Raw genomic sequence first — 23,061 nt, forward strand, 5'->3', positions numbered from 1 at the left:
ATGCAGCGCTAAACCTCTGGGCCACCGGGGCTGCCCTTAAGTGAAAATTTTTAAAAGGCAGAATTAGGGACAACTGGGTGGTAGTTGGTTGAGTGTCCAACTCTTGGTTTCGGCTCAGATCGTGATCTCATCAGAGTGGTGAGATGGAGCCCTGCGTCAGGTTCTGTATTCAGTGTGGGGTCTGCTGAAGACTTTTTCTCCTTTTGTCCCTTCCCACCATGCATGCTCTCACTCTCACAGTCTCTCTCAATAAATAAATCTTTAAAAGGCAAAATTATAGCAAGCATGACATAAATTACACATAACCTAAGGGTGCCTGGGCGGCTCAGTTGGTTAAGTGTCTGCCTTCAGCTCAGGCCATGATCCCAGAGTCCTGGGATGGAGCCCCACATCAGGGAGTCAGCCTCTCCCTCTCCCTCATTCCACTCACTGCTGGTGCTCACTCACATTCTCAAATAAATAAATTAAATTTAAAAAAAAAAAAAAAAGGGTGCCCAGGTGGCTCAGCGGTTGAGCATCTGCCTTCAGCTCAGGGTGTGACCCTGGGGTCCTGGGATCGAGTCCTGCATCAGGCTCCCTCCCCTCTGCCTGTGTCTCTGCCTCTCTCTGTGTCTCTCATGAATAAATAAATAATCTTTAAAAAATAAAAAATAAAAGAAACTACATATAACTTGTATATATCTTTTGTAACAATATTATAACAATAACATATCTAACACATGCCAAAGTAAAGTTCAACCATCCAAAGGGGAGGGAGGGGGGCTGAAAATTGCCTGACTATACATACAGTCTCTACATTTTACTTCCAACTGTTAAGAGCTCATAGCTTTCTCTTTTAATTCAGAGCACTGAATTGTGGCTATTTTGCCTATTTCCCTGGGAGTCCTCACAGAGATTCTCTGTCCTGACTCAGAACCATCTCCCTGGGGCACCTGGGTGGCTCAGTGGTTGAGCGTCTGCCTTCAGTTCAGGTTGTGATCCCAGGATCTTGAAGTCTACACACTAAAAACGTGTACCAAACTAAAAACCTCCATTAATAACTCTCATTAGGAGTCGTCTTATCCCCAAGTTGTCTTATCTAGTAGGTGAAGAGAATTCTATATTCTGTAGCAGATTCTTCCCAATCTACCCTACCAAGAGTCAAATCCAGGTGCCACATTAATCAAAGTCCATCCTTAGTGCCTATCAAAAAACCTTGCTTGATTACCTATGTATGTGTGTATGTATATATATATATACACATATACACATATATAAACATATATATGTATAAACATGAACTTTGACCCATACCTCTAGCATATCAAACAGACAAAAATTAACTCTAAATGGATCATGAATCAAACTATAAAACCTGGGCAGCCCAGGTGACTCAGCAATTTAGCACTGCCTTCGACCCAGGGCATGATCCTGGAGATCCAGGATCGAGTCCCACATAGCACTCCCTTCATGGAGCCTGCCTCTCTCTATGTGTCTCTCGTGAATAAATAAATAAAATCTTTAAAAAAGAAAACAAACTATAAAACCTAGAAGTATAAAACTTCAAAAGAAAAGAGTAGGAGCACCTTGAGCATCTGCCTTTGGCTCAGGTCATGATCCCAAAAGTCCTGGGATCAAGTCCAGCGTCAGGCTCCCTCCCTGCTCAGCAGAACCTGCTTCTCCCTCTCCCTCTGCTTTTCCCCCTGCTTGTGCTCGCTCTGTCAAATAAATAAATAAAATCTTAAAAAAAAAAAAAAATCAGAAAATTTTTACTTTTAGAGTTCTTAGAGAAGATACAAAATTCAAGTTTAAAGAGAACAAATTTAGGGATCCCTGGGTGGCGCAGCGGTTTGGCGCCTGCCTTTGGCCCAGGGCGCGATCCTGGAGACCCGGGATCGAATCCCACATCAGGCTCCCGGTGCATGGAGCCTGCTTCTCCCTCTGCCTGTGTCTCTGCCTCTCTCTCTCTCTCTCTCTCTCTCTGTGACTATCATAAATAAAAAAATAAATAAATAAATAGAACAAATTTATAAATTATACTTCATCAAATTTAAAAACTACTACTCATGAAAAGATACTGTTAAGAAATGAAAACAAATCAAACACAAGTAAAAAATATTTGCAAAACACATGCAAGAAAGGATGGGCATTCAGTATATAGAAAGATCTTTCACAATTGAATAATAAGAAAACACATAAGGCAATAGAAAACATGAGCAAAAGACTGAATAGACAGTTCCACAAGAGGCAACTATTGCAAATGAACATATGAAACCATCCTCAACATCATTTATCAATAGGGAAACAAAAATTAAAATAAAATGAGAGGTAAAAAAAAAATCAAATGAGAGGTAATGTCAGCAGTCAATAAATAGATAGATAAATAGATAAATAAATAATAAAAACAAAAACCCACAGCTGTAAGCCAATATCTCCCCCCCATAGAAACAATTGAAAAACAAAGTGTTAGAACCACCTTTGTCACAATTCTGGATAATAAGTCAAAGGTTTACAGCCCAAGAAAATACTGAATCAAAGAAGTCAACTTAAAAATAGTAGGAAAGTGGGGTGCTTGGTCGGCTCTTTTGGTTGGGTGTTGGGTTCTTGGTTTCAGCTCAGGTCATGATCTCAGAGTCCTGGGATCCAGCCCCACTTCGGGTTCCAAGCTCAGCAGGGAGTCAGCTGTAGATTCTCTCTCCCCTCTGTCTCCCTCTGCCCCTCCACCCTGCTTGTGTATGAGCAATTGCACGCGCTCTCTCTCTTCATTAAATTAATCAATAAATCATTTTTTAAAATAATACTAGGAAAGCTTTGTGGCATTTTTACTTGCCCTTGCCCACCCACTCATTTCTCGATATGGTCTGCAGATGTCAGCTGGTGTTCCCAGGGTAGGAAACTGGTCTCTGGTTCCAGGAGCACAACAGACCTTATTTGCAATTATTGTTTATAACTGTTCTAACTTATCTGGGGCTACCTGAAGGTCTGACACAAGACACACCTTTATGTCATTAACTCAGAATCTGCTCATGGTGGGAAAACAGAAGGCTGGGAGGAAATGGAGAAAGTTTCTTTGGAAAATTAGGACAATTAAAAATACCTGTATATTTTTAATATTTATTATATATTATATTATTATTATATTTGATAATTTAGAAAACCCAAGGCAGGGACGCCTGGCTGGCTCAGTTGTAAAAGAATGCCTTTTGATCTCAAGGTCACGAGTTTGAGCCCCATGCTGGGTGTAGAGATTAAATAAATAAACTTAAAAAAAAAATAGAAAGCCCAAGGCAAAATGCACACTCAAGAAAGATTTAAAAAGACTTTAAGCTTTCATCTCAGCTGATCTCTAGTCTGGCGAGGCACAAAGTCCATCTGCAAAGACCCTCTAGGAAGTTTGTTTGTTTGTTTGTTTGTTTAGCTCCTGGTGATCAAAAAAATCTCCATCAAAACACAAGGTAACAAAAAAAAAAAAAAAACCACAAGGTAAGGAACAGAGACTTCAGTATCACACAGTGCAAGGAATATAATTACTGCAAAATAAAGGTGGGAAAACGCAACAGCCTTCAACAATCAAAATGAACAATGAACAATTACAGCCTTCAACAATCAAAAAGCAACAAACTCTAGAGAAAGGGGAGAAGGTGATTTCCAGAGTTACCAAAATTCAAAGCTCATTTTTCAACAACAACAAAAAAAATCACAAGACCTACAAAGAAATGAGTAAGTACGGCCCATTCAAAGAATCAAAATAAATTAACAAAAACCATGCCTGAGGAAGCCCAGCATTAGATCTAGTAGTAAACTTTAAGTGGCTATCTTAAATATGCTCAAATTGTATAAGTGAAAGAAAATCAGAAAAGCAATGCATGAAAGAAAAATAGCATCGCATATATAAGATACTCAAGGAAAGACAATGTGAGCCGAGTTCATATCCAGGATAACTAATCTTCAGGGTAAAGGGCACAGGCAAACTCTTGTTTTTTTTAAGATTTTATTTATTCATGAGACACAGAGAGAGAGGGGCAGAGACATAGGCAGAAGAAGAAGCAGGCTCCTTGCAGAGAGCCCGATGCAGGACTCAATCCCCAGACCCTGGGATCATGCCCTGAGCTGAAGGCAGTCAACCGCTGAGCCACCCAGGCATCCTGCAAACTGTTATTAACATAAAATAACTCAGAATATTATCCAATAGGCCCTTCCTAAGGATTCTACTAGAGAAGATTCATACAATCAAAATAACTAGAGTGATATCAACATGGTGATTAGCAATAAATATGCAGTCATTTGTAGAATGTACATTAAAGGGATGTACTGTACTACAGTACATACTGGCTATATTATTTAAAAGGATATATAGGGGATCCCTGGGTGGCTCAGCGGTTTAGCACCTGCCTTCGGCCCAGTGCGTGATCCTGGAGTCCCAGGATAGAGTCCCAAATTGGGCTCCCTGCATGGAGCCTGCTTCTCCCTCGGCCTGTGTCTCTGCCTCTGTGTGTGTGTGTCTCTCTCATGAATAAATAAATAAAATCTTTTAAAAAATAAAAATAAAACAAATTTTAAAAAGTGAAAGGATATATATATAGGTCAACCACAAAATGGAAGCGGCAAGGTAGAGATAGCTTATACAAAAAAATTTAACAGTTCTTATTGATCATTACTGGTGATAGTATATTAGTAATGCCATTAGAGACTTACATATTTAACATATTACAAAGCAAATGAATAATCCCTGGATTTTTTTTTTAAGATTTTATTTATTTATTCATTCATGAGAGACACAGAGAGAGAGAAGCAGAGACACAAGCAGAGGGAGAAGCAGGCTCCATGCAGGGAGCCTGTCATGGGACTCGATCCCGGGTCTTCAGGATCAGGCCCTGGGCTGAAGGCAGCACTAAACTGCTGAGCCACCTGGGCTGCCCATCCCTGGATATTCTAATTGTTAGTTTGAAACCCTCTCACAGGGAGTAATCTGAAACTGGTCCCTGTACTCAGAGGGCAGGGAGAAGCAGAAGAAAGAGACAGACAACTCCAAGTTGGTAACTGGCAGTATTAACAAGCAAAGTGAACTTACATAGGAGACTTGTCTTGGGGAACAGGAAGAAAAATGGATCCCCCACATGTACCCTTCAGATCTTGGTTTATAGAAGAAGCCTTAACTAGGTGCAGTCACATATACCATGCAGGTGTTTTCAACACTACATCACTAACTCAAGGCTATGTTCTTGAAGCAGCCTCTGGGAGCAGGAAGGCAAGTAGAACCCACATGGGCAAGGAGCCTCCCAGATCCCAGGCCCAGCTCATAGGTCAATTGGCAGGCATATCTTTTTGATGACATTCCCCAATATTCCATTCTTTCACCCCCTGAGTCTTTGGGAACAGGATTCTTGGTATGGAAGAGAACAAATACTAACACATATACAAGAGATTATATTTTTTAAAATATCTCTGTGGGCACTTGGGTGGCTCAGTTAAGCAACTGACTTCTTTTTTTTAAGATTTTTATTTACTCATGAGAGAGAGAGAGAGAGAGAGAGAAAGGCAGAGACACAGGCAGAGGGAGAAGCAGGCTCCATGCAGGAGCCCAACATGGGACTCCATCCCAGGACTCCAAAATCACACCCTAGGCTGAAGGAAGATGCTAAATCGCTGAGCCACCCAGGGATCCCCAAGCGACTGACTCTTGATCTCAGCTCAGGTCTTGATCTCAGGTAAGTCCAAGCCCTGTGTTGAGCTAAGAAAAAGAAAAAGAAAAAAAAAAGAAAAAGAAAAGAGAAAGAGAAAGAAAAAGAGAAAAAGAAAAAGATCAGTTCTTAGAAAAACAGCTAATACCAAGTCTAAGATGGAAAATGAGCCTGACACATAGATTGCAACTATCAAAACTACGAGGGTAAGGGGTGCCTGGGCGGCTCAGTGGATTAAGTAACCAACTCTTTGAGCTCAGGTTATGATCTCAGGGTCCTGAGATTGAGCCGTGCCCATGCTCAGAGGGGAATCAGGTTCTCTCCCTATCCCTCTGGCCCTCCTCACTGCTCATACGTGCTCTTTCTTTCTCTCAAATCAATAAGTAAATCTTGAAAAAAAAAAAAAAAAAAAAACTATCAGGATCAGGTCCGAAAGACTAAGGAACAATTTTGAAGACACTCTTTAGACAACAGGACAATGTGAGCTTAAATTAGTACAAGAGCACATTATATATGGTTTGAAACCCAAATACCGGGATCCCTGGGTGGCGCAGCGGTTTGGCGCCTGCCTTTGGCCCAGGGCGCGATCCTGGAGACCCGGGATCGAATCCCACGTCGGGCTCCCGGTGCATGGAGCCTGCTTCTCCCTCTGCCTGTGTCTCTGCCTCTCTCTCTCTCTCTCTCTCTCTCTCTGTGACTATCATGAATAAATAAAAAAATTTTTTTTAAAATAAAAAAAATAAAAAGAATGAAACCCAAATACCTTTAAGTGCATAATCACAGTGATAATAAGAAAATAATTAACTGGTCACTTTCTGAAGATGACAGGGAACCAATCCATTATCTTAAAGCCAGATAAATTCAAAAGGAAAGAATCAAGCCTTTCTTACATGCAACTATACTACTGGGAACTAAACACTAGATGAAGAGAAGCATCTTCTTAAAATATTATTCCAGCTAGTGATTGAAAACAAAATGACAGAATTATATCACCGTTTTGCAACTTTCAATTACTGAATACTGGCACAGGGTATCAAGAACTACTAAAATCAAAGAGCAAGCAGCAGATATTAATTACATGCCTCCTGTTGAAAGACCACACAGTCATCTATAACCTTGCCAAAGGAATTGAATTTAAGGCTAACGAAGCCTCGGTATCTAACTATAATTTGCAAGAAATACAAAGGACACAGAAACGTTTTGAAATGCACTGTTAAGTATGAAAGCTAGACTGTGGGAAACTCTATAGTTTATAGAGTAAACATTTATAGGGTAAATGCCCAGTGGTTTTTCAAAACAAAAATTTTAAGGAAAAAGGAAGAGATGGAAGGGAAACCTACAGATTAAAAAAAGATTTTCCATAGCTAGTTTTTTAAAACAGGCAAGACTAAATTGTAATGTTTTAGATGCAAACTTACAAGGAAATTATTACTTTTTAAGTCAGGATGGTGATTTTTTAGAGGGAAGGTGGGGGCTGTGGTTGAGATGGCATACAGGGGCAGGAATTTCTAGAATGGCTGGCAAAATTTTTTTTTAATTAAAGATTTTATTTATTTATTCATAAGAGACAGAGAGAGGCAGACACACAGGTAGAGGGAGAAGCAGGCTCCATGCAGGGAGCCTGACTTGGGACTTGAACTCGGTTGCCAGGATCAAGCCCTGAGCGCTAAACCGCTGAGCCACCCGAACTGCCCAAAATTGTTTTTCTTGACTTGGGTTGTGGTTATACATTTGGAGTATTTTTCTGTATTTGCTTTATATTACAATAAAATAGCTAAAAAGAAAAAAAAAGAAGAAAATAAAATCATAAAACAAGTGGCCTGCTACAAAAGGAAATATTCTGCTACACATAAAGCTAGAACAGTGACAAAAAAAAACAAGCACAATAAAAAAACAGAAACCGATCCAAAACAAATGAGAAATTCTAAATCTTGATTTAACAACAAAAACAAAATTGCAAAATAGACATTCTTATCCTTATTTCATATTCAAACTTACTAAGCTCCTGAGAGAATTCAAACCTCGTCCAAAGAATGCTTTTTCTTCATATATGCTTTTTTTCTATATAATGTCTCCATGACATTAATAAAAAACTCATAACGATAAGAAAAAAATTTTTAAAAACAGTGTATAAGAAAAACAAGAAAGTATATGAGTAAGAAAGTCACAAGACAAAAAAATCCAAATAATAAATAATATAAGGGAACATTCAAATAATAAATATAATTCAATAGCAATTAGGAAAATATGTTTAAAACACTGACATACCATCTAAACCTAACAGATTACAAAAAGTAATAACCTTATAACACCAAAAGTTGGCAAAGACAGAGAGAAACATCACTGGCCAAAGTACAAGTTGGTATAATCACTGTAGAAAGCAATTGTGCAATAACATCCAATAAGAGAAACTCTTGCACATACACACAAGGAGATAAGTACAAGGATATTTACTGAAGCACTGTAATAGGGAAAATGAAAATAACCTAAGGGTCCATTATTATGAGAATGGATAAACTATCATTTATTCAAAGGAATGTTAGATAGCTCTTAAAAATTAATGAAACTAAAAAAAAAATTAATGAAACTCCTGCATCTCAACAACAAATAACTGAATTTAAAAATAGGCAAAGAACTTGAATCAACATTTCTATAACAAAGATATACAAACGGTCAATAAGCACATAAAAAGATGCTCAATATCATTAACCTATAGGGAGATGCAAATCAAAAGCACAATGAGAAGCACCTGGCTGGCTCAGTCAGAAAAGCAGGAGACTCTTTATCTCAGGGTCATGAGTTTTGGCCACACATAGGGTGTAAAATTAAATGCATACATTCAGGGATCCCTGGGTGGCGCAGCGGTTTAGCGCCTGCCTTTGGCCCAGGGCGCGATCCTGGAGACCCGGGATCGAATCCCACGTCGGGCTCCTGGAATGGAGCCTGCTTCTGCCTCTGCCTGTGTCTCTGCCCCCCCCACCCCCCCCCTCTCTCTCTCTCTCTCTGTGACTATCATAAATAAATAAAAATTTTTTTAAAAAATGCATACATTTATACATTCATTCATACATACATATAGATGTATGTAAATAAGCAGGCACAATGAGAGGCACTTGGCTGGCTCAGTAAGTGGAACATGTGGTTCTTGATTTCAGAGTTGTAAGTTCAAGCCCATGTTGGGTGTAAAGGTTACTTAAAATCTTTTAAAAATTTAAAAATTAAAATAAAAATTTTTAAATTTAAAATTTTTTCGGGAGGCCTGGGCAGCTGAGTGGTTGAGCATTTGCCTTTGGCTCAGGTCGTGGGATTGGGCTCCTCCCAGGGAGCATGCTTCTCCCTCTGCCTATGTCTCTGCCTCTCTCTCTATCTCTCATGAATAAACAAATAAAATCTAAAAATTAAAAGAAAAAATTCTAATTTGTAAAAAGCACAATGAAGGGTGCCTTGGTGCCTCGGTTGGGCATCTGCCTTTAGCTAAAGTCATGATCCCAGGGTCCTGGGATTGAGGCCCAGGTTGGGCTCCCTGCTTAGCTGGGGGCCTGCATCTCCCTCTCCCTCTGTCTGCCACTCCCCCTGCTTGTGCTCACTCTGTCAAATAAATAAAATATTCAAAAAAAATAAAAATAATAAATAATAAATAAAAAGCACAATGAGATCACTTACATCCACAAGGATGGCTAAAAATTTTTTTTAATGCAAAATAACAACTGTTAGGTCATGGACAAACTGGAACTCTTATACATTGCCGGTAGCCATGTTAAAATGGTACAGCCATGATGAAAAACAGTTTGGCAATTTCTCATAAGTTTAAACATAAAATTACCACTTCTGTCCATATAACAAAAAAACTGGAAAAAACAGTATTCAAACAGTTATACACAAATGTTCATAGTAGTTCATCTCAAACACCAAAAGGTAGAAAAAAAACAAATGTCCGTCAATTGATGACAAAAAAATTGTACATCCATAAAATGAAATCTACTCGGTCATAAAAAGAAATGAGGAACTGATACATGCTAGTAGATGGCTAAATCCCAAAAACATTGTGTTGAGTGGAAGAAGCCAGACACAAAAAGCCACATATTATATGATTCTATTCATATGAAATGTCCAGAGTCCATAGTAATAGAGAACAGATTAGTGTTTGCCAAAGACTGGGGGGAGGAAGAAATGAGGAGTAACTAATTTAATAGGTAGAAGATTTCCTACTGGGGTAATAAAAATGTTCTGGAATTAGATAGTGGTAATGATTCCACAACATTTGAATGTATTAAATGTCACAAATTTTATGTTAGGTCTATATTATCGTAACTTAAAAAGTCAAAGAATATGTGGAAGTGGGCTCTCTAGGGCCATGCTACCTTCCAGGAGCCTATTAAAGTGAGAACAGCTGAGACCCAGTCACCTTTCTCTCTGACATCTCTTTCGCTTCCTTCTGGCTTTTTTCCTCTTCCACATAGCCTGCCCACAAAGTAAGAAAAGCCTGAGGACAGCTTTCACTAGCCACGAAGACTAAAAGAGTACAAGGGTTGCCAGTGACTAGTTCTGCTAGAAGCAGAGAAAAACAAGCTTTTCCAGATTTCCTAGATGTTGTTGGAAAAAGGCTTTTACTTGCATTCAAAATGGTTATTACTGAAAATTCTGTAGACCTACAAGAAATGAAAGGAGACTACTATCCTAGGCTATCTATACCCACAATAGGAGTATTTCTATGCAGTTCTAGTTAAGGACTATATTGGGGTTTGAAGCCTGGAGCAAGGACTAGCTACTTATTGACCAAACATGATCCACCTTCCTCTTGGGCACAACTAGATATTTCCCAGCCCTTTAGCAGTTAGGCAAACCCCAGTAGATTGAATTCTGGCAATGGAAGATGGGGGGAGGTAATTAAGCCATTTCCAGACTTGGCCCAACAAAGATTCCCCCACAAGATTCCCCCACCTGCTCCAGGTGACCCTGGAAGCCATGTGCAGAAAATGGTAGAGTCTAGATTCTTTTGAGTATATCTGCTATAGCAACTAGTCTTTTTTTTTTTTTATATAGAAGACTACTAACATGAGAGGTACTAATAAAATGTTCCTTTCTCTTAACTGGTCAAAGGCAGGACTCAGATGTTCCTAGATCACCTGAACAAAACCATCTTGGTATCACACCTTTGAAATAATTTAAGGACTTTTTAAAAATTAATACTGTATCTACTCTCTGCTTTTTAAAACATTCCTGGAAGCCTCAAATAGTCATGCAAATTAGAAGGCCTGCCAAACCTATTTTACTATGCTTTACTGATATACAGGCAAAGAAATTATGTCACATGTTAATCTCCAACATATTAAGGGTTAAAGAATTTATGCATTTGCTACTCAGGTTCACCCTTAGGAAGTACTGTTCCATTAAAGTTGGTACAACTAACATGATAAAATAGAATTTTAAAATGTTGTTACTTGGGGATTCCCGGGTGGCTCAGAGGCTTAGCACCTGCCTTTGGCCCAGGGCGTGATCGTGGAGTCCTGGGATCAAGTCCCACATCAGGCTCCCTGCATGGAGCCTGCTTCTCCCTCTGCCTCTCTCTATCTCTCATGAATAAATAAACAAAATCTTAAAAAAAAAAAAAATGTTGTTACCTTGGCCTGAATTTGTTCTTAATTACATTTCTTTTTTTTTTTTAATTACATTTCAAAACCTAGTGAGACTATACTATCTCCTAAGCCAGTTACTTAATAAATTCCCTAAAGGGAAAATAAAAGGTTCCCTAAAGGGAAAAATGAACAAATGAAAGCCTCCTTTTCAAACTGAACGAAGCAAAAGAACAGTTCAGTAAGACGAACAAATCAAAGGTCATATTCATATTTCTAAAACCAGAGAACAGGATCCCTGGGTGGCTCAGCGGTTTAGCGCCTGCCTTTGGCCCAGGGCGCAATCCTGGAGTCCCAGGATCAAGTCCCGCGTCGGGTTCCTGGCATGGAGCCTGCTTCTCCCTCCTCCTGTGTCTCTGCCTCTCTCTCTCTGTGTCTATCATAAATAAATAAATAAATAGTTAAAAAAATAAAAATAAAAATAAAACCAGAGAACACTAAAAAATATGAATTCTATATTCAGACATTCTGTGCATGTGCCTTAAAAACATGATAGCTTCTTGGTATTAGGCTTTTAAGAAGTGTTTTATGTGGATTAATTTATTAAATCCTCACAATAACCCTATGAAATAGGTAATAACATCTGCTACATATATGGGATAATTAAGGTGTGGAGAATTTAAGTAACTTGTCTCAGGTAACAGAGTTGGGATTTGAAGTCAGAAAATGACTCAATCTTAATCATTACAAATTCACTCAGAAATATTTATTGAGTACCTTCTGTATACAATTCCAGAAGCTGGAGATACAGCAGGGAAAAAAACAGACCCAAATTCCTGCCCTGAGGAACCATGTGGAAGAATGACAATAAACAACAAATATGTGACAATACCAGGTGAATAAAAGACATGAATAAAAAGAGGGAAAGGGAATGACTGTTACTTTTTTTTTCAAGATTTTATTATTTAGGGCAGCCCCGGTGGCTTAGCTCCCTGCATGGAGCCTGCTTCTCCCTCTGCCTGCCTGCCTCTCTCTCTCTCTCTCTCTCTCTCTAATAAATTTTTTTTTATTTTTTTAAGATTTTATTTATTTGAGAGAGCGTGCGCAAGCACGCCAGAGAGCACAAACAGAGGGAGCAGCAGAGGGAGAGGGAGAAGTAGACTCCCTGCTGAGCAGGAGCCAGCTGCAGGGCTCAATCCCAGGACCCTGAGATCATTACTTTAACAAGGCTAGTCGATGGCCACCTAGGTAGCTCAGCTGGTTAAGCATCTGCCTTTGGGTCAGATTTTGGGTTCCCTACTCTGTGGGGAGCCTGCTTCTCCCTATGCTTCTCCCCTAACTTGTGTTCTTTCTCTCTCTCTGTCAAGTAAATAAATAAAATCTAAAAGGCTAGTCAAGAAAGGGTTCTTTGAAAAGCTGATACATGAACAGAAACCTGAATGAACTAGAGCCAATCTGTAGATACATCTGGAAAAAGAACACCTCAAGTAAGAAAAACTAAGAAGTATGGAATTCTTCAAACAATTTTTAAAACATCCACAGGCAGGAATAAGCTTACTATATTCAGAGACCATCAGGGCAGCCAGTAGGACTACTAGTTCAGTGAACAAGAGGAAGAGTGGAAAGAGATTAGAGAAGGCCAAGAGGCAGATCATGTAGAATCTTATAGGATAAAGAAAGCTTTCCACTGTGATGGAAAGCGACCGCAGGGTTTTGAATTGGGGTGACAAATTCTTTTTTTTTTTTTTTTTATATTTTTTTTAATTTTTATTTATTTATGATAGTCACAGAGAGAGAGAGAGAGGCAGAGAGACACAGGCAGAGGGAGAAGCAGGCTCCATGCGCCGGGAGCCCGACGTGGGATTCGATCCCCGGTCTCCAGGATCGCGCCCTGGGCCAAAGGCAGGCGCCAAACCGCTGCGCCACCCAGGGATCCCGGGGTGACAAATTCTGATTTAACTTTTTACCGGATGACATCAAGCTATGTACAAAATATCGCTGGGTGGGGAGAAGTAAGAATATAATCAGGAACACCAGTTAGGAGACTTTTACAGTAATCCAGATGAATGATAATAGAGACTAAGATGAGGATAGAGACAGAGCTAGCAGTGGGGAAAAGTCTCATGCAATTTGAAGGTAGCACCAAACAGATCTTATGGGTTGAACGTGGAATATGAAGTTAAGAATCAAAGACAATTTCCAAGTTCTGATTTGAGTAAAGGAGTGCATGGTGGTACCATTCATTGAAATGGAAAAGACTGGAAAGCAGAATGGGAAGAAAAAAATCAAGAATTCAGTTTTAGGGATCCCTGGGTGGCGCAGTGGTTTGGCACCTGCCTTTGGCCCAGGGCGCGATCCTGGAGACCCGGGATCGAATCCCACGTCGGGCTCCCGGTGCATGGAGCCTGCTTCTCCCTCTGCCTATGTCTCTGCCGCTCTCTCTCTCTCTCTGTGTGTGACTATCATAAATAAATAAAATTTAAAAAAAAAAAAGAATTCAGTTTTATACATGTTAAGTTTGAGAACTACTGACTATCCAAACGAAAATAGACATAGGCATAGACAACTGAAATTAAGAGTCTAGAACTCACAAGAAAGGTCATGATTAGGTAAATAAATGTGGGACTCAGCACACAGATGGAATTTTAAGCAGTACAATCTGATGAGATCATATCATAAAGGAGAATAGACTATAAGAGCAGTCTGAACCTTCTGAAGCACCAATGAAAGAGGAAGAAAACCAGAGAGTAAGGTCCCAGAAGCCTTCTGAAGCACCAATGAAAGAGGAAGAAAACCAGAGAGTAAGGTCCCAGAAGCCAAGTGATCAGCCATGTCAAATGCAACAGGTTGAGTGAGATGAAGACTGCAAATTGGCCACTGGATTTAGCCATGATAACCTTGACATAAGTGTTTCAGCAGAATGATGGAGACAAAAGCTGACTGGAGTGGGTTCAATAAAGAATGAGAGAGGAAATGAAAGCAAAAGATAAAGACTATTCTTCAATTAGCTATAAAGAGGAGCACTCTCGGGATCCCTGGGTGGCGCAGCGGTTTGGCGCCTGCCTTTGGCCCAGGGCGCGATCCTGGAGACCCGGGATCGAATCCCACGTCAGGCTCCCGGTGCATGGAGCCTGCTTCTCCCTCTGCCTGTGTCTCTGCCTCTCTCTCTCTCTCTCTCTGTGACTATCATAAATAAATAAAAAATTAAAAAAAAAAAAAAGAGGAGCACTCTCCTACATGTGAACAATTATTTTCTATCATTTGCTCTTTCACCTGAATTACTGCAAAAGCCTCCAACCTGGTCTCTCTGCTTCCACATAACCATTCAGTCCCAGAAGTGTAGCCAAATAGACTGGATTAAAATGAATGTTCATTCACACGATTCCTCTACTCAAAACTCTCCAATGGCTTCTCATCTCATTCAACATAAAGCTGAAATCCTTACAATGGCCAATAAGACCCTTCATGAACTACAACTCTCCACAATTCAGCACTTCTCTCTCCACCCTTCCCCTCTGAGCTCATCTACTACTCATCCTCTTAGTCATTCCACTGCAGCCACACTGGCCAAATACAAATTTTAGAAGTGGACGTATGCTTCCAGCCCATGGTACTTCCTATTCCCTCTACCAAGTATGCCCTTCCCCAGAAAATCTAAATGCCTCTCTCTCTTAAATCCTTCAGGTCTTTAATATCCCCTTCCAAAGGGATGCCTTTCCTGATGCCAGTTAAAGCCATAATCCCTCAACACAGTGGATTTAGAGGAACATACCTTAACATAATAAAGGCCATTTATGAAAAACCCATACCTAACATCATAATACTAAAAAACTGAAAGCATTTCCTTTAAGGTCAGGAACAAAATATGCCCACTCTCACTACTTTTATTTAACACAGTATTGGAAGTCATACCTGCAACAATCAGACAAGAAAAAGAAATAAAAGGCATATAATTGGTAAGGAAGAAGTAAAAATGTTATTATTTGCAAATGACATGATAACTGTATAAAGAAAACTCTAAAGACCCCACCAAAAAAATTATTAGAATAAATTAATTTGGTAAAGTTAAAGATCCAAAATTCATACACAAAAATATGTAGCATTTCTATACACTATCAATAAAGTAGCAGAAAGAGAAACTAACAATCCTGTTTATAAGAATTTTTTTTATTATTCATGAGACAGAGAGAGAGAAAGGCAGAGACACAGGCAGAGAGAGAAACAGGCTCTCTGTGGGAAGCCCAATGTGGGACTCAATCCCCAGGCCCCAGGATCATGACCTGAGCCAAAGGCAGATGCTCAACCATTGAGCCACCCAGGCATCCCAACAATCCCATTTATAACTGCACCAAAAAGAATAAAATACCTAGAAATAAATTTAACCAAGTGAAAGATGTATACTCTGAAAACTATAAGACACTGATGAAAGAAACTGAAGATAACACAAAACAAATGGAAAGACACTATCCTCATGGATACGAAGAATTTATATTGTTAAAACGCCCAGGTAATCCCTATGAAAATACCAATAGCATTTTTCACAGAACTAAAACAAATAATCCTAAAATTTGTATAGAATCATAAAAGACCCCAAATAACCGAAGCAGTCTATTTTTTTTTTTTTTTAACCAAAGCAGTCTTAAGAAAGAAAAAGCTGGAGGTATCACTATGCCAGATTTCAAGGTATACTACAAAACCAGTAATCAAAACAGTATAGTAGGGATCCCTGGGTGGCGCAGCGGTTTAGCACCTGCCTTTGGCCCAGGGCGCGATCCTGGAGACCTGGGATCAAATCCCATGTCGGGCTCCCGGTGCATGGAGCCTGCTTCTCCCTCTGCCTGTGTCTCTGCCTCTCTCTCTCTCTCTCTCTCTCTCTCTGTGACTATCATAAATAAATAAAAATTTAAAAAAATTTAAAAAAAGAAAATTAAAATAAAAAACAGTATAGTACTGGCATATACATCAATGAAACAAAGTAGAGAGCCCAGAAATAAACCAATGCTAATATGGTCAATTAACCTAAGACAGAAGAGACAAGAATATACAACAGGGAAAAGACAGTATTTTCAATAAATGGCAGTGTGAAAACTAGACAGCCACATGCAAAAGAATAAAACTGGACCACTTTCTACACCACACAAAAATGAACTCAAAATGGATTAAAGGCCTAACTGTGGTACCTAAAACCATAAAACCCCTAAAAGAAAACATAGGCAGTAATCTCTTGGACATTTGCCTTAGTAATATATCTAGATATATTACTAGATATAGTAATATCTAGTATTACTAGATAGTAGATATACTAGTATCTAGTATTAGTATAGTAATATCTAGTATCCTCTTTGAGGATAGGTCTCCTCAGTCAAAGGAAACAAACATAAAAATAAGCTATTAGGGCTATACCAAAATAAAAAGCTTTTGGGCAGCCCCGGTGGCGCAGCGGTTTAGCCCTGCCTGCAGCCCGGGGTGTAATCCTGGAGACCTGGGATCGAGTCCCATATCGGGCTTCCTGCAGGGAGCCTGCTTCTCCCTCTGCCTGTGTCTCTGCTTCTCTCTTCGCGCTCTCTCTGAATGAATAAATAAATAAATCTTTAAAAAAATAAAATAAAATAAATAAAATAAAATAAAATAAAATAAAATAAATAAAATAAAATAAAATAAAATAAAATAAAATAAAAAGCTTTTGTACAGCAAAGGAAACCACCAACAAAGCAAAAAAGCAACCTACTAAATGGGAAAGGATATTTGCAAATTATGTTCCTGATAAAGGGTTAACATCCAAACTATATAAAGAACATGTACAACTCAACACCAAAAAAAACTCAAACAATCTGATTTTAAAATAGGCAGATAGGTCGCCTGGCTGGCTCAATACATGGAGCATGCAACTCTTGATCTTGGGGTCGTGAGTTTGAGCCTCATACTAGGTATAAAGATTACTTTAAAAAAATGGGGGACGCCTCGGTGGCTCAGCAGTTGAGCATCTGCCTTCAGCTCAGGGAGTGGTCCAGGAATTCTGGGATCGAGTCCCACGACGAGTCCCACATGGACTCCCTGCAAGGAGCCTGCTTCTCCCTCTGCGTATGACTCTGCCTTCTCTTTGTCTTTCATGAATAAATAAAGTCTTTTTTCTTTTAATTTTTTTTAAGATTTTATTTATTTATTCATGAGAGACACAGAGAGAGAGAGAGACAGGCAGAGGGAGAAGCAGGCTCCAGGCAAAGAGCCCAACGTGGGACGGGACCCCTGGTCTCCAGGATCATGCCCTGGACAGAAGGCAAGCACTAAACTGCTCAGCCACCCAGGCTGCCCTAAATTAAATATAAAAAAAAAAAAAAAAAAAAAAAAAAAGGGCAGAGAACTCAAATAGGGATTTTTCCAAATTAGACATAGATGACCAACAGATACATGAGAAAATGCTCAACACCACTAATTATCAGGGAAATGCAAATCAAAATCAAAATCATAATGAGAATATCACCTTACACCAGTAAAAATGGCTAGTATCAAAAAGACAAGAAATAACAATTGTTGGTGAGGATGTGGAGAAAAAGGAACCCTCAGGCATTGTTAATGGGAATGTAAATTGGTATAACCACTGTGGAAAACAGTATGGAGGTTCCTCAAAAATTAAAAATAAGGGATCCCTGGGTGGCTCAGCGGTTTAATGCCTGCCGTATAGGGCTCATCCCATATCGGGCTCCCTGCATGGAGCCTGCTTCTCCCTCTGCCTGTGTCTCTGCCTCTCTCTCTCTCTCTCTCTCTCTCTCTCTCTGTATGTGTGTGTGTGTGTGTTTGTGTGTGTGTCTCATGAATAGATGAATAAATAAATAAAATCTTTAATAAAAAAATTAAAAATAGAAATACCATGATTCAGTAATTCCACTACTAGGTTATTTACCCGAAGAAACTGAAAACAACACTAATTTGAAAAGATATCCACACCCCAACGTTTACTGCAGCATTATTTACAATAGCCAAACTATAAAAGCAACTCAGGTGTCCATCGATAGATGGATGGATAAAGAGTATAAAGAGATGTGATAAAGAGTACACCTAGGTACCCCAAAATAGACTCTTAAATACAGAGAACAAACTAGTGGTTGCCAGAGGGGAGGTAGATGGGGGAAATGGGTGTAAAGGAGATTAAGAAGTACAAACCTCAGGGATGCCTGGGTGGCTCTGCAGTTGAGCATCTGCCTTTGGCTCAGGGTGTGATCCCGGGGTCTTAGGATCAAGTCCTGCATCAGGCTCCCCAACGGGGAGCCTGCTTCTCCCTCTGCCCATGTCTCTGCCTCTCATAAATAAAAATTTTTTAAAGAGGTACAAACTTCCAGTTACAAAATAAGTAAGTCATGGATGAAAAATACAGCATAGTCAACAATATTGTAATGTCACATGGTGACAGATGATATAAATAATTTTTAAAATAAATATAAGAGTACCTGGTTGGCTCAGTCAGTTAAGCAGCCAGCTCTTGATTTTGGGTCAGGTCACAATCTCAGGGTCCTGGGATCAAGCCCAGAGTCAGGCTCCAAGCTTAGTGGGGAGTCTGCTTCAGGATCCTCCTCTCTGCCCCTCCCTCTACTTGCCCGCACACACGTGCTCTCTCTCTCCCTCATATAAATAAATCTTTTAAAAATAAAATAAAATGTAAACAGATAAAACCAGGGACACTTGGGTAGCTCAACCAGTTAAGCATACAGCTCTTGATTGCAGCTCAGATCATGATGTCAAGGTCATGAGATGGAGCCACACTGGGTTCTGCCTGGGTGTGTAAGCTGCTTTAAGAGTCTCTCCCTCCCTTTTTCTCTGCCCCTCCCCTGCTCTCTCTTGCACACTCTCTCTAAAAAACTAAAATAAAATTTAAAAAAAAACATAATCCTTCATTATTCTTTATCCTCCTTCCCTACTTTATTTTTTCATAGTATTAATCTCCATATAATATACTATGTATTTTATTTCATTATCTTATATTCCTTCTACTATCACTTCTCAGGCTTTTGGCTAAGACCAAGTGTGATATACCCTCTACTAAAATAGACACTTTGGGGCACTTGGGTGGCTCAGTTGGTTGGGTGTCTGCCTTTGACTTGGGTCATGACCTCCAGGTCCGGAGATCAAGTCCTTCATCAGGCTCCTTTTTCAGCAGAGAGTCTGTTTCTCTCTCTCCCTCTGCCTTTCCCCACTGCTCGTTCTCTTCCCTCCCTCTCTCTCTCTCTTTCTCTCAAAAATAAATAAAATTGGGCAGTTCAGGTGGCTCAGCAGTTTAGCGCCGCCTTCAGTCCAGGGGATGATCCTGGAGACCCAGGAGCTTGTCCACAGCAACAGGAGAGAAGGGATAGACTGTAGGTACAGACACAGGTAGGTTGGGTGATTTATAATGGGAGTTTGTGGAAGTATTCTTCAATCTCCCTCCCCACCCCTCAGTTAAATGGGAAACAAGGACAGCAACTGACAGTAAAGAGGACAAAGAGTGTTGGAAATAGTTTGTTTCAGGAGCAAAATTAAACTATCATTTAAGAGTGAATGGTGGGCAGCCCAGGTGACTCAGCGGTTAAGCATCTGCCTTTGGCTCAGAGTATGTTCCTGGGGTCCTAGGATCAAGTCCCACATCAGGTTCCCCACAGGGAGCCTGCTTCTCCCTCTGCCTGTATCTCTGCCTCTCTCTCTCTCTCTCTCTCTCTCTCTCTCTCTCTGTCTCCCATGAATAAATAAATAAAAATCTTAAAAAAAAAAAAAAAAGAGTGAATGGACTAGGGCACCTAGGTGGCTCAGTTGGTTAAGCAACCAACTCTGAGTTTCAGCTCAGGTCATGACCTCACAGGTCGTGGGATGAGCCCATAGTCAGGCTCCCTGCTCGGCACAGAGTCTGCTTAAAGAGTCTCTCCTTCTAAAATAAATAAGTAAATATTTAAAATAAAAAAAAGTCAATGGACTAGGGAAGGGGTACCTGGACGGCTCAGTCTGTTAAAGCATCCAACTCCTGATTTCAGCTCAGATCATGATCTCAGGGTTTTGAGATCCTGCCCTGAGTTGCATCAGCCAAACACTAGGTGTGGAGCCTACTTAAGATTCTCTCTCTCCCTCTCTCTCTGCCCCTCCCCACTCCTCTTAAAAAAAAAGAAAAAAAAAAACAGTAAAAGCACTAGGGAAATGTCATAGGACCGAGTAGAAGTAGTCAGACTCTGAGGCTCCTAATCACAAGCTAAGATGTCAATATGGTCAGACACAGGTGTAAAACAGGCAGAGGGGGCAGCCCTGATGGCGCAGCAATTTAGCGCCACCTTCGGCCCAGGTCCTGATCCTGGAGACCTGGGATGGAGTCCCATGTCGGGCTCCCTGCATGGAGCCTGCTTCTCCCTCTGCCTGTGTCTCTGCCTCTCTCTCTCTCTGTTTCTCATGAATAAATAAATAAAAATCTTTTAAAAAATAAATAAATAAAAAATTACACCTGCTGATGAAAAGTAATACCTACCAAAGTACCATAGGGATTTCATCAAGAAATAGTTAGCTGACAAATTTAGCAGAGAATCATGGCAGCTAAGACCAGCAATGAAGAAAATATTCAGCTGCCTCTGATACTCTTGCCTCTAAGTTAGCATCAGTAACTGGGGTGGAAAAGCCTTTAGACTAAGGGGCATCCAGTAGAGCAAAGACAGGAAAATCAGAGAACTGTCCATGTGCTTTGATTATCCCAGCCTCTCTACCCCACTACTTGGATGAAATCAAACCCTCCAAAGCTAACAGATTTTCAGGAGCTTACCTTTATACATTTCACTTGTGGATAAGACCGGAGGGAGGGCTAATAAACTTTCTATACTGAAAACTCAGAAGAATTCTCAAATGTTCATGTCTCAATCACCATATCTAACATTCTATCCCCACACAGTTGCCAAAATAATCCAGCTAAAACACAAGTAAGACCATCCTGCTCCCATGCTTATTACTCTTTTACACAGTACTAAAGACAATCCAGGCTCCTTCAGTCTCTTAACTCACCATCTATGCCTTAAACTTCCAGCTCCAGCAATACCAAACTGATTTTAGTTCCCTACACAAAATATGCAGCTTCCTCTCTACTTCTCTATGCTTTTGCCAATGTACTAACATTCTAGTGCAGAGGAAAGAGACGGTGCTGATTTACATGAAAATAATTTTGAAAATTTCTCAATGTGCTGAGGGAATTCTAGGAACTAAATTAAATTCTCCCTTCCTCCATCCTCTCATTTCCTTTAGTTGGCTATTTCTATCATACTGCCATTATTACTCAAATCACCCAAATATTTGAATTATTTTCTATTCATCAATAAATACTTAGCACCTATTGTGAGCAAAGCCTAGATTATGCATTACAATACAAAAAAAAATGATAAGAGTTCCTACCCTTAGTCATCTACAACTTAAAAGCAGAAATGAAATAATGCAGAATGAACACAGAAGGATAAAAGTGTTAATACACTGATTCATTCATCTGCTCATTTAGTAAATATTTATTCAGCACCTACTATATACTACATAACAAAAAGCTGTATTATAGAAACAAAGTGAGATAAGAATTAGTATTTATTAAATACCTATCTTACTAAAAAAAAAAAAAAAATACCTATCTACTATGTGCTTTCTAATCACTTTCTCATTTAATCTCATAGAACCCAAGCTTTCACTTTCTGAGTCACAGAATTTTTAGAACTGAAATTTCAGGAGATTTAAAGATTTATTAAGCACAATCCAGGATCCTCTTAGGAGGATATCACATGGAAAAACAACTTCAAAGAACACTTTCTGTAGCATTTGAGTTAGGCCTGGAAGCTTGAGTAGAATTTGAGTTAGGCCTGGAAGCTTGAGTAGAATTTCAATGGGAAGAAGCAGAAAAGAAAGAGTTTTTCAGATGGATAATTAATTAAAATGAGTATATGAAAGTGTCCAGCAGTAAACAAATATTTACTGACTACCCACTACCATACCAGTTAAAACACTAAAGGCATACTGTAATGAATAAGACAGTCTTTGAGGAGTTTCTTCTCTGAAGAGACACTGACAACCGATGAGCAAATAAATATGTTTCAAGCACCACCACTTATCTATGTTTCTAATAATTATTTCTAATAATTATTCAGACTAATAACCATGTTTCAAATACCATAGTGGGCCTTATTTCACAGTAAATGAAACAATGTGGGCCTCAGAGAATTTATAAAGCAAAGGCTTGGGAACCAAGAGAAGGGGCATCTAACTCCAATTATTTTAATAAATAGTGGTAAGAATCAAGTAGACCTTGAAATGCCAACATCTCCAGACTTTATTCTATAGGTAATAAGCTAATGAAGGTTTCTTAAGATAAAGAAATGAAATGAGGGGCACCAGGGTGGCTCAGTTGTTAAGTGTCTGCCTTCAGCTCAGGTCATGATCTCAGGGACCTGGGATCCAGCCTGGAGCCCCAAGTGCGGCCCTCCAGCTCTCTGCTCAGCAGGAAACCTACTTCTCCCTCTCCCTCTGCCCCTCCTGTCCCTCAGGTATGCTCTCTCAAATAAATAAATTCTTTTTAAAAAAGGAAAAAAAAAAGAAATGATCATTTTACAAATATTTATCTAGTACTGGAACTTAGGTAGGCAGTAAGTTATAATCTTATTTTTGTAACTAGAATGCAAAAAAAATTGAGGTTAAAAGACTAAAAGCAGAGTAAACACAGTTAAGGTATTACAACAACCAAGACAAGTTTATAAATGCTGAATTAAGGTGATGACTATGAGAATAAAGATTTGAAAGGTGTCATGAAGGTAGAATCAGCAAAAAACCTGGATAAGGGGATCAAGCAAGAGGGGCAA

The 23,061-nt window shown here is 39.5% G+C and overlaps 1 protein-coding gene across 8 annotated transcripts in view; it reads right to left on the reverse strand.

The window, feature by feature from the left end:
* Positions 1-23,061, reverse strand: part of MAST2 (microtubule associated serine/threonine kinase 2) — a 208,477-nt gene that overhangs the window by 181,160 nt on the left and 4,256 nt on the right. The gene's annotated exons all lie outside the window — the stretch shown is intronic.

Source organism: Canis lupus, chromosome 15 (assembly GCF_011100685.1).
Source record: "Canis lupus familiaris isolate Mischka breed German Shepherd chromosome 15, alternate assembly UU_Cfam_GSD_1.0, whole genome shotgun sequence".
Lineage (NCBI taxonomy): Eukaryota > Metazoa > Chordata > Mammalia > Carnivora > Canidae > Canis > Canis lupus.